Source organism: Schistocerca nitens, chromosome 2 (assembly GCF_023898315.1).
Source record: "Schistocerca nitens isolate TAMUIC-IGC-003100 chromosome 2, iqSchNite1.1, whole genome shotgun sequence".
Taxonomy (NCBI): Eukaryota; Metazoa; Arthropoda; class Insecta; order Orthoptera; family Acrididae; genus Schistocerca; species Schistocerca nitens.
Window position 1 is genome coordinate 872,696,879 of NC_064615.1, and position 14,638 is coordinate 872,711,516.

The following is a 14,638-nucleotide window of genomic DNA, read 5'->3' on the forward strand; positions in this document are numbered from 1 at the left end:
GTCTATACGCTGCTCAGTTTTCTTTTGGTAGTAGACCGTAAGGAAAGGACACATTTACGGATACAATCTTATGTTGCCTAGACGAATTCTTTTCATACGCTTTCTGCTATACCCTACAGGAAAGAAAAATTGCTTGAATACCGGAAAGGGAAACCTTAATTGTATAGACTTCCGCGGCCAGAGTCTGTTAACGTGGAAATTATCAAACTACCTGGCAGATTAAAACTGTGTGCCGGGCCGAGACTCGAACTCGGGACCTTTGCCTTTCGCGGGCAAATGCTCTACCAACTGAGCTACCCAAGCACGACTCACGCCCCGTCCTCACAGCTCCACTTCTGCCAGTGCCTCATCTCCTACCTTCCAAACTTTACAGAAGCTCTCCTGCGGACCTTGCAGTTCTGCAATTCTATCACTGATGAAAGCACGGTTACAGTGGCCTTCTGGATCCACTCGGTGGTTTTTTTATAATTTCACGAGGTACCATATGCAGAAAACTTCCATGTTAAGGGAAGCCTCCTTTCATTGTAGCGTCTTGCAGACCTGCCTTGCACTAGCATTTTCAGTTCTGTATACTCACTTCAAACGTGAGTAATCAGTCTTGTATATTCCATTCTTTGCCTTCTCCTTCCTTTATATGCTTCCGCTATGTTATGTACCTTTAAGATTTCTATCACCGATTCACCCTCTCTAATAAAATTTTCACGAATTTTTTTCGTCGCGTATTCTAATTAAGAACAGTTCATTTCATATTTTCTCTGTGTATTTGTTTTTCGATTATCCCTGCTAATAGCATAGTTCTTCAGGTCACTTCCCTATAAATTCCATTTTCTGTGCCTCACACCTTGTGCTGTCCACAATGATTTCCTGTTGCCCCTTCAACACCAAGCTCAATACTCGCTGGGGAGCACTGTTTACCTGTCATACATTTTTTTCTTCAATTACGTTGACTCAATCCCTGAACATTTTACTAGCGCATATTGTTTTAAATTAGTGATAGCATTTCAAATGTGGTTGCCGTTGCAGAATCTGAATCATCTAGTGTTGTACAGCCTTTCACGACAACATTCGCATATTTTATACAAGCGTTATGTTGCCGTAATAATCATCATCTTTCTCACCTGCTGTTTATTTCTTTGATTCTTCAACATCTACATTCTGCAAACGACTGTGACGTGCATGTTAGAGGGTACGTCCCGTTGTGCCAGTAATTAGTGTTTGGAGTGCGGGAAGAATGGTACTTTGAATGAATCTGTGCGTGCTGTAGTTAATCTAATCTCTCCTCACGATCCTTAAGTGAGTGATACTTAGGGAGCTATAACACCTTCCTATAGTCATCATTTAAAGCCAATTTTTGCACTTTATAAATAGGCTTTCTCGGGATAGTTTTCGCCTATCTCACACAGTAATAGTTGGTTGTGATTTCAATCTGCCCTCGGTATGTTGGCGAAAATACAAATTTGAAAACGGAGGTAAGCATAAAATGTCATCCGAAATTGTTCTGAATGCGTTTTTGGAAAATTATTTTGAATAATTGGTCAGGAGCCCGCTCGAAGTGTAAATGGTTGAGAAAATATACATGACCTCTCAGCAATAAATAATCCCGAAAAAAAAAAATAAGGAGCATCATGACGAATTCAGGGATTCGTGACCACAAAGTTGTTGTAGCGAGAGTGAATACCATAACATCCAAACCCACCAAAAATAAACGCAGAATACATCACAGATAAAAATGCGCTTGATGCCTTCCTAAGAGACAGTCTCCATTCCTTCCAATTTGACCAGATGTAGTTAAAATTCAAAGAAATTCTGTCGCCGGCTATTGAGAGACATACCAAATAAATTAGTAAGAGATTATATTGATCCGCCTTGGTACACTAAACAGGTCATAACGCTGTTGCAGAAGCAACGAAAAAGCATTCCAAATTTAAAAGAAGGCAAAACCCTCAAGACTGGCGGAATTTGGAAGAATTTCAAATGTAGCGCGAACTTCAATGCAAGATGCTTTTAATGCTTTCCACAACGAAACACAGTTTCGAAATCTGGCAGAAAATCCAAAGAGATTCAGGTCGTATGTAAAGTACACTAGCGGAAAGACACAATCAGTACCTTCACAGTGCGATAACAATGGTGATGTTACTGATGACAGTGCAACTAAAGCACAATTACTAAATAGGGTTTTCCGAAGTTCCTTTATCAAAGAAGACGAAGTAAATATTCCAGGATTCGAACCAAGAACAACTGCCAACATGAGTAACTTGGAAGTAGATATCAGCGGCGTAGCAAAAAGCTTAAATCATTTAATAAAGGCAAGGCCTCCGGTCCTGATTGTATACCAGTCAGGTTCGTCTCAGTGTACGCAGATACAATAGCTCCATATTTAGCAATCATATACAAATGATTGTCGTTGAAACGTTCGTATCTAAATACTGCAAAGTTGCACAAGTCACACCAACACTCAACAACTGGAACAGGAGTAATCCGCTGAATTACAGACCCGTATCGCTAATGTCGATTTGCAGTGGAATTTTGGAACGTATACTGTGTGCGAACATTAATCGTTATCTCGAAGAAAACGATTAATGACAAACATCCAACACGGATTCAGAAAATATCGTTCTTGTGAAACACAACTAGTTCTTTATTCTCACGAAGTAATGAGTGCTATTGACAGGGATGTAAAATTGATTCTATATTTTGAGATTTGTAGAAGGCTTTTGACACTGTATCCCACAAGCGACTTTTAATCAAATTGCGTGTCCATGGACTATCATCTCAGTTGTAAGACTGGATTCGTGATTCCTGTGAGGAAGGTCACAGTTCGTAGTAATTGACGGAAGGTTATCGAATAAAACAGAAGTAATATCTGGCGTTGGCCAAGGAAGTGTTATAGGCCCTCTGCTGTTCATGATATACACAAACGATCTAGAAGTCAATCTGAGTAGCAATTTTAGATTGTTTGCAGATGATTCTGTCATTTACCGTCTGTTGAAGTCATCAGTTGATCAAAACAATCTGAAAAACGATTTAGTCAAGATATCTGTATGGTGAGAAAAGTGGCAGTTGAATCTAAATAATGAAAAATGTGAATTTATCATTGTGAGTACCAAAAGGAACACGCTAAATTTCGATTAACGATAAATCACACAAATATAAAGGCTGTAAATCCAACTAAATACTTAGGGATCACAATTATGAATAACGTAAGGTGCAACGACCACATAGATACTCGTAGTATTACGGGTGAAGCAAACCAAAAACTACGATTTATTGGCAGAACACTAAGGAAATGCAATAGGTCTACTAAAGCGACTGCCTACACTATGCTTGTGCGTCCTCTTCTGGAGTACTGTTGTGCCGTATGGGATCCACAGCAGATAGGATCGACGGAGGACATCGAAAAAGTTCAAAGAAAGGCAGCTCGTTTTGTATTATCGCGAAGTAGAGAGAGCGCCACGGATATGATACGTGAACTGGGGTGGCAGTCATTAAAACGAAGGCATTTTTCGTTGCAGCAGGATCTTCTCATGAAATTTCAGTCACCAACTTTCTCCCCAGAGTGAAAAATATTTTGTTGGTTCCCACCTACATAGGGAGGAATGATTATCATAATAAAATAACAGAAATTAGAGCACGCACAGAAAGATTGAAGAGTTATTGGGTGTCCTCCTGAGGGATATCGTGATAAATTAAGTCCAACTGTTGCATTAGATCGTCAGACCCCCGAGATGGTTGGGGGGCTCTGCCCATAATGCTCCAATATCCCTAACATCGGTTTGCTACAGAATCCTTGAACATATTCTCAGTTCGAATGTAATTAATTTTATCGAGGCAGAGAAGCTTATGTCCACGAATCAGCACGGTTTTAGAAAGCATAGCACGTGCTAAACTCAGCTTGCCGTTTTGTCACATGATTAGAAGATTCCATATTTCTAGCCTTCCCGAAAGCATTTGACGCGGTTAGGTTGTTAAAGAAGGTATGAGCATATGCAACAGGTTCACAGATATGTGAGTGGTTCGAAGACTTCTTAATTTATACCCCGTATATTGTCCTCTTTGACTACTGTAAATCAGAGACCAGGGTATCGTCAGGAGTGCCCCAGGGAAGTGTGATAGGACCGCCATTATTCTCTCTATACATAAATGATTTGACGTACAGGGTGGGCAGCAATCTGCGGTTGTTTGATGATGATGCTGTGATATACGGTAAGGTGTCGAAGTACAGTGACTGTAGGAGTATAGAAGATGACTTAGACAAAACTTCTAGTTGACATGTTGGATGGCAGCTAGCTTTACATGTAGAAAAACGTAAGTATAAGCGTAGGAAAAACAAAGCAATAATATTACAATGCAGCATTAGTTCAAATGGCTCTGAGCACTATGGGACTTAACATATATGGTCATCAGTCCCCCAGAACTTAGAACTACTTAAACCTAACTAACCTAAGGACAGCACACAACACCCAGCCATCACGAGGCAGAGAAAATCCCTGACCCCGCCGGGAATCGAACCCGGGCGCGGGAAGCGAGAACGCTACCGCACGACCACGAGATGCGGGCTGCAGCATTAGTAATGTCCAGCTTGACACAGTCATGTTGTTTAAATATCTGTGCGTAGCATCGCAAAGCGACATGAAATGGAAGGAGCATATGAGGGTTGTGGTAGGAAAGGCAAATGGTCGCCTTCGATTTATTGGGAGAATTTTCGGGAAGTATGGTTCATCTGTGAAGGAGACCGCATATAGGACGCTGCTAGTGCGACCTGTTCTTGAGTACTGCTCGAGTGTTTGGGATCCATTCCAGGTCAAATTAAAGGAACACATCGAAGCAATTCACAGGCGAGCTTCTAGATTTGTTACTGGTAGGTTCGAACAACAAGTAAGTGTTACGGAAGTACTTTGGGAACTGAGATAGAAATAACTGGAGGGAAGTCGATGGTCTTTTCGAGGAACACTACTGGGGAAATTTAGAGAACCGGCATTTGAAGCTGACTGCAGAACGATTCTGTAGCGCGGGCGACATTTAGGTTGGTATCCCTCCTTGGTCTTTGCGCCTCCAGACGCACCTTCGACTTGAAATCTCATTGACTGGAATAGAATTGTCTTCAGTGATGAGTCACGCTTCAGATTGAGTCCTGATTACCAGTGAAGTCGCGTCTGGAGACGCCCCAGACAGCGGTGGGATACCAAATTGACTGTCGCGCACCATACAGCCTGACAACCAGGAGTCAATCTGCGATGCCATTTCCTTTCATACCAGGACCCCCTTTAGTTGTCATTCGCGGCACCCTTACAGCGCAGCGATACGTCGACGATAATCTAGGCGCCGTTTTGATACTCTTCCTGGCAAGCCATCCTGGGCTAACATTTCAGCAAAGTAATACCTGCCTGTACACGACGAGAGTTTCTATGGCTCATGTTCGCGCTTGTCAAACCCCGTCTTGGCAAGCAGGGTCGCTGGATCTGTCACCAGTTGAGAACGTTCGGAGCATTATGGACAGGGCCCTCCAATCAGCTCGGGATTTTGACGATCTGACAACTCTCAATCGGCGTCGAGCCGAATAACCGTTCAAACCGTCCGCATAAGGGCCAGGGACAACGTGTTTTTTACTTGCTCAGTATGTTAAGCTCTTTCTCTTGAATAAATAATCCCATCTTTCTGAAATTGTAATCATTTGCTTGCCTGTACATGTTCATCACGTCTACCGATTTCCGTCCTATTCGGATAATTTTTCTTCCCTTTGAGTGTACATTTACATCTGCCGATGACTTACCATCTAAGATAACATGCTGTGTCGTCCCTACCAAGAAATTCCTCACCAAAAGTTGTTTGGTATCACATTTAATGAGCGTTGACGTGATACTGAGTCAAATACTTTTCGGAAATCAAGAAAAGGTGAAACTTTCTAAGTGATTAGGCGACTCTCTATCTAATCCAGATAACGATAGCTGTAAGAAAGTCAGAAGTATCAGTAAAAGACCCAAAAAATGTGCGCCCCTCCCATAGTGAGAGCATTAAAATCCTAGTGATTAATTTGCGAACATTCGCAATAAAATTCCAGAGTTTGAAGCGGTCTTAAAAATCGCTGACGCTCACATAATACTAGACACACAGAGCTGGTTAAAACTTGAAGTGGACTCTAGTGAGATCTTTGGGGAAAATCTAACTTTGCACCGAAAGGATAGGGAAACGAAGGTGGTGTATCTGTCGACGGGAAACTCATATTCAGCTATACAGAAATTGAAACTGCATGTCTGGGCAAGACTCAGTACCAGAGGTGGGCATAAAATGGCAATTGGATCCTTCTATCACCCACCAGACGCATCTCCCGAACCTCCGGATGTAACCGAAAACTTTAGAAAAACCTCAGTTCACTTGTACGTAAGTTGTCCAACGATACTGTAATCATTGGTGGCGTCTTTAATCATCCAATATTTAATTGGGAAAGTTACAGTTTTGTTACTGAGGGGCGGGAGAAGACTTCCGATGAAATATTGCTAAATGCCTTCTCTGAAAACTACCTAGAACAGATAGTTGACCCTCACTCATGATAGAAGTATATTAGATCTAATGGCAACAAGCAGACCTGACCTCTTTGACAGTGTTCACGTTGAAACTGGTATCAGTGACCATGAAGCAGTTGTAGCAATGATGAATAGCAAAGTGCAAATGTAATGTGTTTAGCGAGCTAGTCAAAGAAGCAGTAGTGTCATATCTCAGTGCGAAACTTGAAAATTTTAGCTCAGGATGGGAGCATGTAGAGGAAGTAATGCTCTAATTCAAAAGAATAGTTTACCGTGCACAGGGTAGATATATACCCAATAGAACAATTCATAAGGAGAAGGACCCTCCGTGGTGTGGAGTAACTGCAAAGAAACTTCTAGAGAAACAGCGACTACTGCATAATACATATAAAACAGAGCATAGTCTATCGATAGAGAGATGGTGAATGAAATGATTTTGGCAGTCAAGAGAGCAATGTGTGAAGTCGTCAGTGACTGTAGCAGAATACTGTCGAAATATCTTTCACAAAACCCAAAGTAACTCTACTCGTACGTTAACGCTGTTAGTGGCACCAAAATTAGTGTCCAGTCACTTACGGACAAACAGGAATTGAAACTGAGAGTTTCAAGCAAAGGTCTTACCTGTGTTTTCAGATATTCCTTTACAAAGGAAAACCCAGGTGTATTCTCGCAACTTAATCCTCGCACCACTGAACTAATGAGTGAAATAGATATTAGTGTCAATCGCGTTGAGAAATAGCTGAAATCGTTAAAATTGAACAATCTCTGGAAAAAAATTAGTGCACCCTGTAGGGGTTTCCATTTCACTCAAGATTTATTGTCGCAACAATCCATACGGAGTACATAAAATGATTACATCTATAGAGCAAAAGCAAGAGCGGAACTACACTGCCAGAAAATAATTAGTACACCCTTATAGAGGTTTTCATTTCACTCAAGATTTGTTGTTGCACCAATCCATATGGAAAACATGAAATGATTACATTTACAAAGCAATAGCACAAGCGGTTCTGAGGTGCCAGATATCGACCCAAGCTTCAACACTGGCGACAGTGCAGGCGCTGACGCTGGTATCGAATCTATCATACAGATGGCAAATACTTTTCTAGGATATGTTATGCAACGCCTTCTCAACCTATTCACGTAGTTCTGTAGGAGTTGATGGCTGATGGGTCACACGAGTCATTTCTCGTCCTGTTATATCCCATACATGCTCTATTGGAGACAAGTCCGAAGGTCGTATTGGCCAGGGAAGTTGCTGGACGTCTTGCAGAACACGTTGAGTTTCACGGTCAGTACGTGGGCGAGCGTTATCATGTTGGAACAATGTATCACCTTCCTGTTGCAACAACAGCAGAAGAACGGGTCTCATAATATTCTGTACGTACCGAGCGCCGCTTAGCGTCCCCATCACACATACGAAAGGTGTGCAAGATTTGCAGACGACAAGGCCTGAGACGGGGCCAGTGTGCACTCTAGGAGACAGCGCTCACCAGGTCTGGGTCGTAGCACAAACGACCATCATTCTCGTGCAGGCGGAATCTCCTTTCACTTGCGAAGACCGCGGCGCACCATTTCACTTTATAGGTGATCCTGTGATGACACCAGCAGAGCCGTGCACGTCGACGCTGCGGCGTAAGTGGAAGACGGGCTAGAGATGTGCGTGGCCCTAGTCCCATTGCTAATAACAGATTCGCAACAGTTCATGTTTACACATCTGGGCTTACAAGCCCTCTTATCTGTGCAGTGGTATCTCTACGATCTGGTACCGCCACTCTTACAATACTACGATCTTGAAGGGCGTCTGTGCTGTGTGGACGTCCACAACCTCGTCTTCGGGTATGAGAATGTTCACGTGACCACTAATATCTGCATCGTTGCACAACTGACGCAGCATATCCAACTTTTGTGGCAGTTCTCCAGAAGGACCATCCCGCCACTCGGATGGCCACAATTTGACCACTTTCAAACTCGCTCGGTTTGCTATAGGAAGCACGAGTGCGTCTCTGTGGCATGCTTGCCTGCTTACTTCACACATTCGCACCACACTGAGCCTTCTGACTCTGAGGATTCCGTATTAAAGAGGTCGACACAGATGGCGCTCTGATAGGTATGCAACTAGGCGGACGATGTTGAGATACAGATGACGCTCTTGTAGCTATGTGACTACGCTATCTGTTGGCGGACGATATTGAAACATTATCAGTACATCTAATATCCCCCACGTGGCATATGTCGTCATCGGATCAAAATCAACGTCGTCTTTCGAGGTGTACTAATTTTTTTCGGAAATGTATAATCTGTCGAAGATAATCGAAAAAACCGTGCCTAGTAGTTGAAAGAAAGCTCAGGTCACACACGTCTACAAGATGGGTAGCAGAAGTGTTCTACAAAACTACCGCCCAGGATCCTTGACATTCATTTGTTGTTTAATTTTAGAACACATTCTGAGCTCAAACATAATGAAAGATCTTGAACAGAACGACCTCCTCCGTGCCAACTAGCATGGATTTCGAAAACATATATCATGGGAAACCCAACTCGCACTTTTCTCACATGACATCCTGGTAACTATGGACTTTTCTCACATGAGATCCGGGTAACTATGAATCAAGGCAGTCAGGTAGAATCAGTAGTTCTCGATTTCCGAAAAGCATTTGACTCAGTACCACACCTATCCTTATTATCAGAAGTACTGTCGTATGAGCATCAGACGAAATTTATGTTTGGACTGAGGATTCCTTGGTAGGGAGGACGCAGCATATTATCTTGGATGGAGAGTCATCGTTAGATGTAGAAATAATTTCTGACGCACCCATGGGCAGTGTTTTAGGTTCCTTGCTGTTCACATTATATATTAGTGGCCTTGCGGACATTGTTAATAGTAAAACAAACTTTTTGCAGATAATGCAGTTATCTACAATAATGTACAGTCTGAACGAAGTTGCACAAATATTCAGTCAGACCTTGATAAGATTTCAAAGTGCTGGAAAGATTGGCAACTTGTTTTAAATGTTCAGAAACGTAAAATTGTGCACTTCACAAAACCAAAATAAAAGTATCCTGTAAATATAATATTAGTGAGTCAAAAGTGGAATCGGTAAACTCATATGCTTGGGTGTAACAGTTAGTAGAGATATGAAATGGAACGATCACATTGACACAGCCGTGGATAAAGCAGGTATCCCGTGACTACGATATCAACGAGTCACTGTTGGATTCGGTCAACTGACACAAACACCTGGATGTAACATTTTTTATGGATATGAAATGGATCTCAGTTGTGGATAAAACAGATGGTAGATATCAATTTATTGCTATAATACTAGGGAAAGGCAATCAGTCCACAAAGGAGATCTTTTACAAATCACTTGTGCGACCCATCCTAGAATATTGCTCAAGTGTATGGGACGTACCAAATAGAAATAACAAGGGATATTATTGAACGTATGCAGGTAAGGGCAGCACGAATGGTCATAGGTTTGTTTGACCCTCAGAAGAGAGCCACACAGATGCTGAAAGAACTGAACTGGCGGACTCCTGGAGAGTGAGCAAAAAGTCGCGAAAGGTCTAACAGTTTCAAGAACCGGCTTTAAATGATAGCTCTAGGAATATACCATTAGCACCTACATATAGCTCCCACAGGAATCGTGAGGACAAGATCTGATTAATTACATCACGCACAGAGGCATTTAAACAATCAGTCTTCCTGCGCTCCATACGTGAATGGAACGGTAAAAGCCCTAATAACTGGTACAATGGGACGTGCCATCTACCGTGCACTTCAGCGTGGTTCGCAGAGATTAAGTGTAGATGTAGAGTACCTCGTTCCATGGCTTTCAGGATGTCTTGTAAGAAAAGCACGAGTTACGTTTCGCATGATCATTGTTTTCGGAATCCATGCTGGTTGCCATGAAGGAGGTAATTCTGTCCGAGATATCCCACTACGTTCAAGCTCATAATATGTTCTAAGAGTCTGCAACAAATTGGTGTGAAGGATGTTGTGACACTAATGTCTGTAACACTTATCTTTGCAGTGTTGCGTTAGTTAAATTGGCCCAGTACTCCTGTATTTTCCTTTGTAAAGTAATATTTGAAAACGGAGTCCGTCATTTCTGCTTTTTCTTTGCTACCCTCAGTTTCAGTTCTTGTGTCACTCAGAAATATCTGAACACGAGGTTTCGTTACACTGACAGCTTTTATATGTGAGCAAAATTTCTTCGGGTTATGCAATAGGTTTATACATATGATTCTGCTATGGTAGACATCGAAGGCTCTACGGATTGTGCTTGTAGCTTAACGCTCAGCGCCTGCGATACCAGGACTTGAGCCAGATCCAAATCGAATCCATGTGGCCCATTAATGACAATGGATGTGTACACCGGCCAATCTGAGTATGATTTTAGGCGATTTATCACGTTCATTTATGCAAATTCTGGGCTCAGCATCAAAGTACATCAAACAGGAACAATTATAACACACAGAATAAAGTTCTTACTTTTCACATACACATGGTACATACGATTTCACCCCCTTAGGATAACTTGACGGTTGTGGCATCCGGTCACGGAGTTTTTTTTTTTTTCTTTTTTAAAAAAATATTTATAAGTGATAGGAGTGTCAATGCAAAAGACGTGGAATGTGATGTAAATAATTTAACAAATACTGTAGTGGGTAACGTCAGCTCATAATTTACAGAAAACAGGTTATCGCTCAAGTGCAAAGAAGCACAGTGCATACTTGTCGGATATGTAGTACAGAACTTTTGTAAAGGTGATGTTTTATTATCATTATATGATTACATAATAATCAGTGAATCCAAACATTTTAAATTTTTAGTTGTAATGATAGATGAAAACTTTCTTGGAAATGCCACATTCACGGCGTTGTGAAGAAACTTTGTGCTGCTGTCTTGACTGTAAGCTATGAGCCCCACCGCAACTGTTATTGCTTGTTTTCCTTGTAAATTATGTCCTATGGTTTAATATTTTGGGACAACTCCGTACATTCACAAAGCGAGGCCAAAGCTCATAAAATGAGTAATCAGGATGTATAGGGGCGTAGTCCGCTAAATGTATGTAGATCATTGTTAAGTGTCTCGGAATCTGCTGCTCTTGCACATATATACACTCATAAGATTTGCAGTGAAGAATGTGGACCCAGTTGAAAGGAAATCAAGCGTTCACTCAGTGGACGCTAGATAGTGAGTGAACTGCACTCGAGTATCTTTTCTTAACCAGTGCATGGAAAGGTGTGTACCTTTCAGGAGGTGACTTTTTCAATAGCCTTCCAGAAAGAGTGGAATTGTGTAAACCACAGATTTTCTAATCTGAATTTGAGTGTTCTCTTTGTGGCACAGACTAGTTTCTCACAGTGGCTGAAGGCATTTTATGTTTAGCAGTCATCATTACATAAATACTAAAACAATTTTGTCAGCATTCTATGAGTTATCTCTGTAGTGATTTATTCCATAGAAGATAACACAAATCTGAATGTGTAGAAACTGATGTATGTATGCAGTAGAAGTAGTGATAGTAGCTTTACTGATTCATGGATCAGTTTTCTATGGATATTGTACAGGGAGTGGATAAAAATATGGAAACATCAAAACAGAACACATTACCAGTAGTGAGACTGTACCATTTCTGACCAAATGGGGAGGTATTGTACTCTTAAGGAAACAAACTGGCCACTTGTCCTAGTCTAATTAAATGACCCTTATGTAAACAAACCATTTTCTTGGTTCCTTGTTTTGTTTGTGCAGAATGTAATTAATGGGCATTTGCCATCATTATAATTACAATTAATGGTCTATAATTGTCACAAGTGTGTCAGCATTTGTGCATTCGCAATCCAAACTTGTCCGAGTGAGATCTAATAATCCGCTCGGTCACGTTTGCACAGCGTCAGCCAAGTACATGCTACAGCACAGCACTATACGAAGTGAGGTCATGGTGGCAAGGTGGCCGGTTTTATTTCCTGCATGATGACAGAGGCCAGGCCAATGTAACTGTTCGTGGGCATTTGGTATCGGCCGCAGTTGAAGTCTTTGGCAGCGTATGTCGCAGACTATCGACCTCGCTTCTGAGGATACAGATATTGGAATATAATTCCTTGCTACGCCAGAGACAGTTTTCAGTATTTGGGAGATTTGTCCCAGCCCGTAGATGATGCATCTGTCTTTCTGTAATCCTTCAAAATGGGGACTTTTCCTTGATGCCAGGTGTTTCCTAGCAGCTGTTAGAAATAAACTTCGGGAAAGTGCTGACAGCAAGCAGGGCTTTTTGCTGAGGACTACTGTTGGTGCGAGCAGAAAATGGCCGACGCGAATGCTTGCATTCTGCTCGTAAGGTTGATGAGCTGAAAGGCCCAAATGTGAAAACTGTTTCGTGGAACTGCTCGGAGCACTCGAACGCGGAGATGGTTGGTAGCCCTCAGGGGTGTAGCAATCAAGTTACGGCCCCCGTGGTGTGGAAATTGTACTTCAGGTGTTGCGTATATGATTGCGGGACTACACGATCTTCTTGCTCGCGAAAGTTATTCTCCTGACACGGAAGCCTGGAGGAATTTCTAAGAGTTTTTCCATATACAGGCACGGAATTCTTCTTATTAAGTCATATTCTGGTGGTCTGGGCCCGTGTTATGAATTAGTAAGCTGTCACTTGCTCGATAGATATAGGCTTCAAAGAGAACATGCAGCCATTGGCTGACTGGAGGAGGTCTTCTAGAAAAGTGCGGACTTGACGAAGGTTTTAACTCATAAAAAATTGCGACTATATTTGTTTCCTCGGAAACTCAAACTTCGGTATTTTTTACGAGACTTATCTATATTTTGACTTCGAACTGTTATCCAGTTTTGTTTTTGTTGAAGATTATTGGCGGGACTTGCTCGAAACCAGTTAAGTGCGATGTATATGATCGCTCGCAGGGGACGTTCTCAATGTAGTGGTCAGTAGTGAAAACATACCGGAAAATACACCGCAAGACAAAAAAAAAAAAAAAGAAGAAGAAGACGCACCACGAAGGACTTATCCGGATGAGACGGAAATCGGTAGACATGATGTACATATACAGAGGAAAAAATGATTGCAACTTCAGAAAAATTGGATGATTTATTCAAGAGGAAGAGCTACACAATTAGATCAAGTAAATAACGTGTTATTCCACCCCTGGCCCTTATGCAATCAATTATTCGGTTTCGCATTGATTGATTGAGTCGTTGAGTGTCCTCCTGAGGGATACAGAGCCAAACTAAGTCCAGTCGTCGTGTTAGATCGTCAAAATCCCAAGTTGGTTGGAGGGCCGTTCCCGATATACTCCAAAAGTTCTCAACTGGGGAGAGATTCGGCGAGGTTACTGGCCTAGGTAGGGTTTCGCAGGCACGAAGACAATCAGTAGAAACTCTTGCTGTGTGCGAGCGGGCATTATCTCGCTGAAATGCAAGTCTAGGTTTAAAGGCAACAAAGCGGGACGTAGAATATCGTCGACATACCGCTGTACTCCAGACACGTCTTCGGCCTGGAATCTCATTGACTGGAGTAGAATTGTCTTCAGTGAATAGTCCTGCTCCGAACTGAGCCCCGATAACCAGCAAAGGCGTGTCAGATGATACCCCGAACAACGGCAGTGTACCAATCTATCACCTGTCATACGGACCGACCGTCAGGGTCTGGGGTGCCATTTCATTTCATATCAGAACCTCCATAGCGGTGGCAGGCGTGGCACCCCTACAGCACAGCTTTACGTCGACAACATTCTACGCCCCGTTTTGTTGCCCTTCATCGCAAGGGCTTACATTTCAGGAAGATAATGCCCGCCCGCACAAGGCGAGAGTTTCTGCAGCTGGAGATTTTGATGATGTATCGCGCGAATTGAACAGAATCTGGCACGAGATCCATCATTATTGGATCCAAGAACTCTGTCAATCAATGCCAAGCCGAATAACTGCTTGCATAAGGGTAAGCAATTTGTGAAGCTTTTTCTCTTCAATAACCACCAAATTTTTTTGAAATTGTAATCATTTGTTTGTCTGTATATGTATATCACATCTACCGATTTCCGTCCCATTCGGATAATTCCTTTGTGGTGCGTCATTTTTATTTTTTGTCTTAAACTGT

At 42.1% G+C, this 14,638-nt stretch overlaps 1 long non-coding RNA gene and 1 other non-coding gene across 3 annotated transcripts in view; one reads left to right on the forward strand and one right to left on the reverse strand.

Moving 5' to 3' along the window:
* Positions 1–14,638, forward strand: part of LOC126237157 (uncharacterized) — an 86,508-nt gene that overhangs the window by 7,358 nt on the left and 64,512 nt on the right. The window lies entirely within an intron of this gene.
* Positions 230–304, reverse strand: Trnas-cga (transfer RNA serine (anticodon CGA)). The gene has a single exon. It is a non-coding gene; the product is annotated as a tRNA-Ser (tRNA).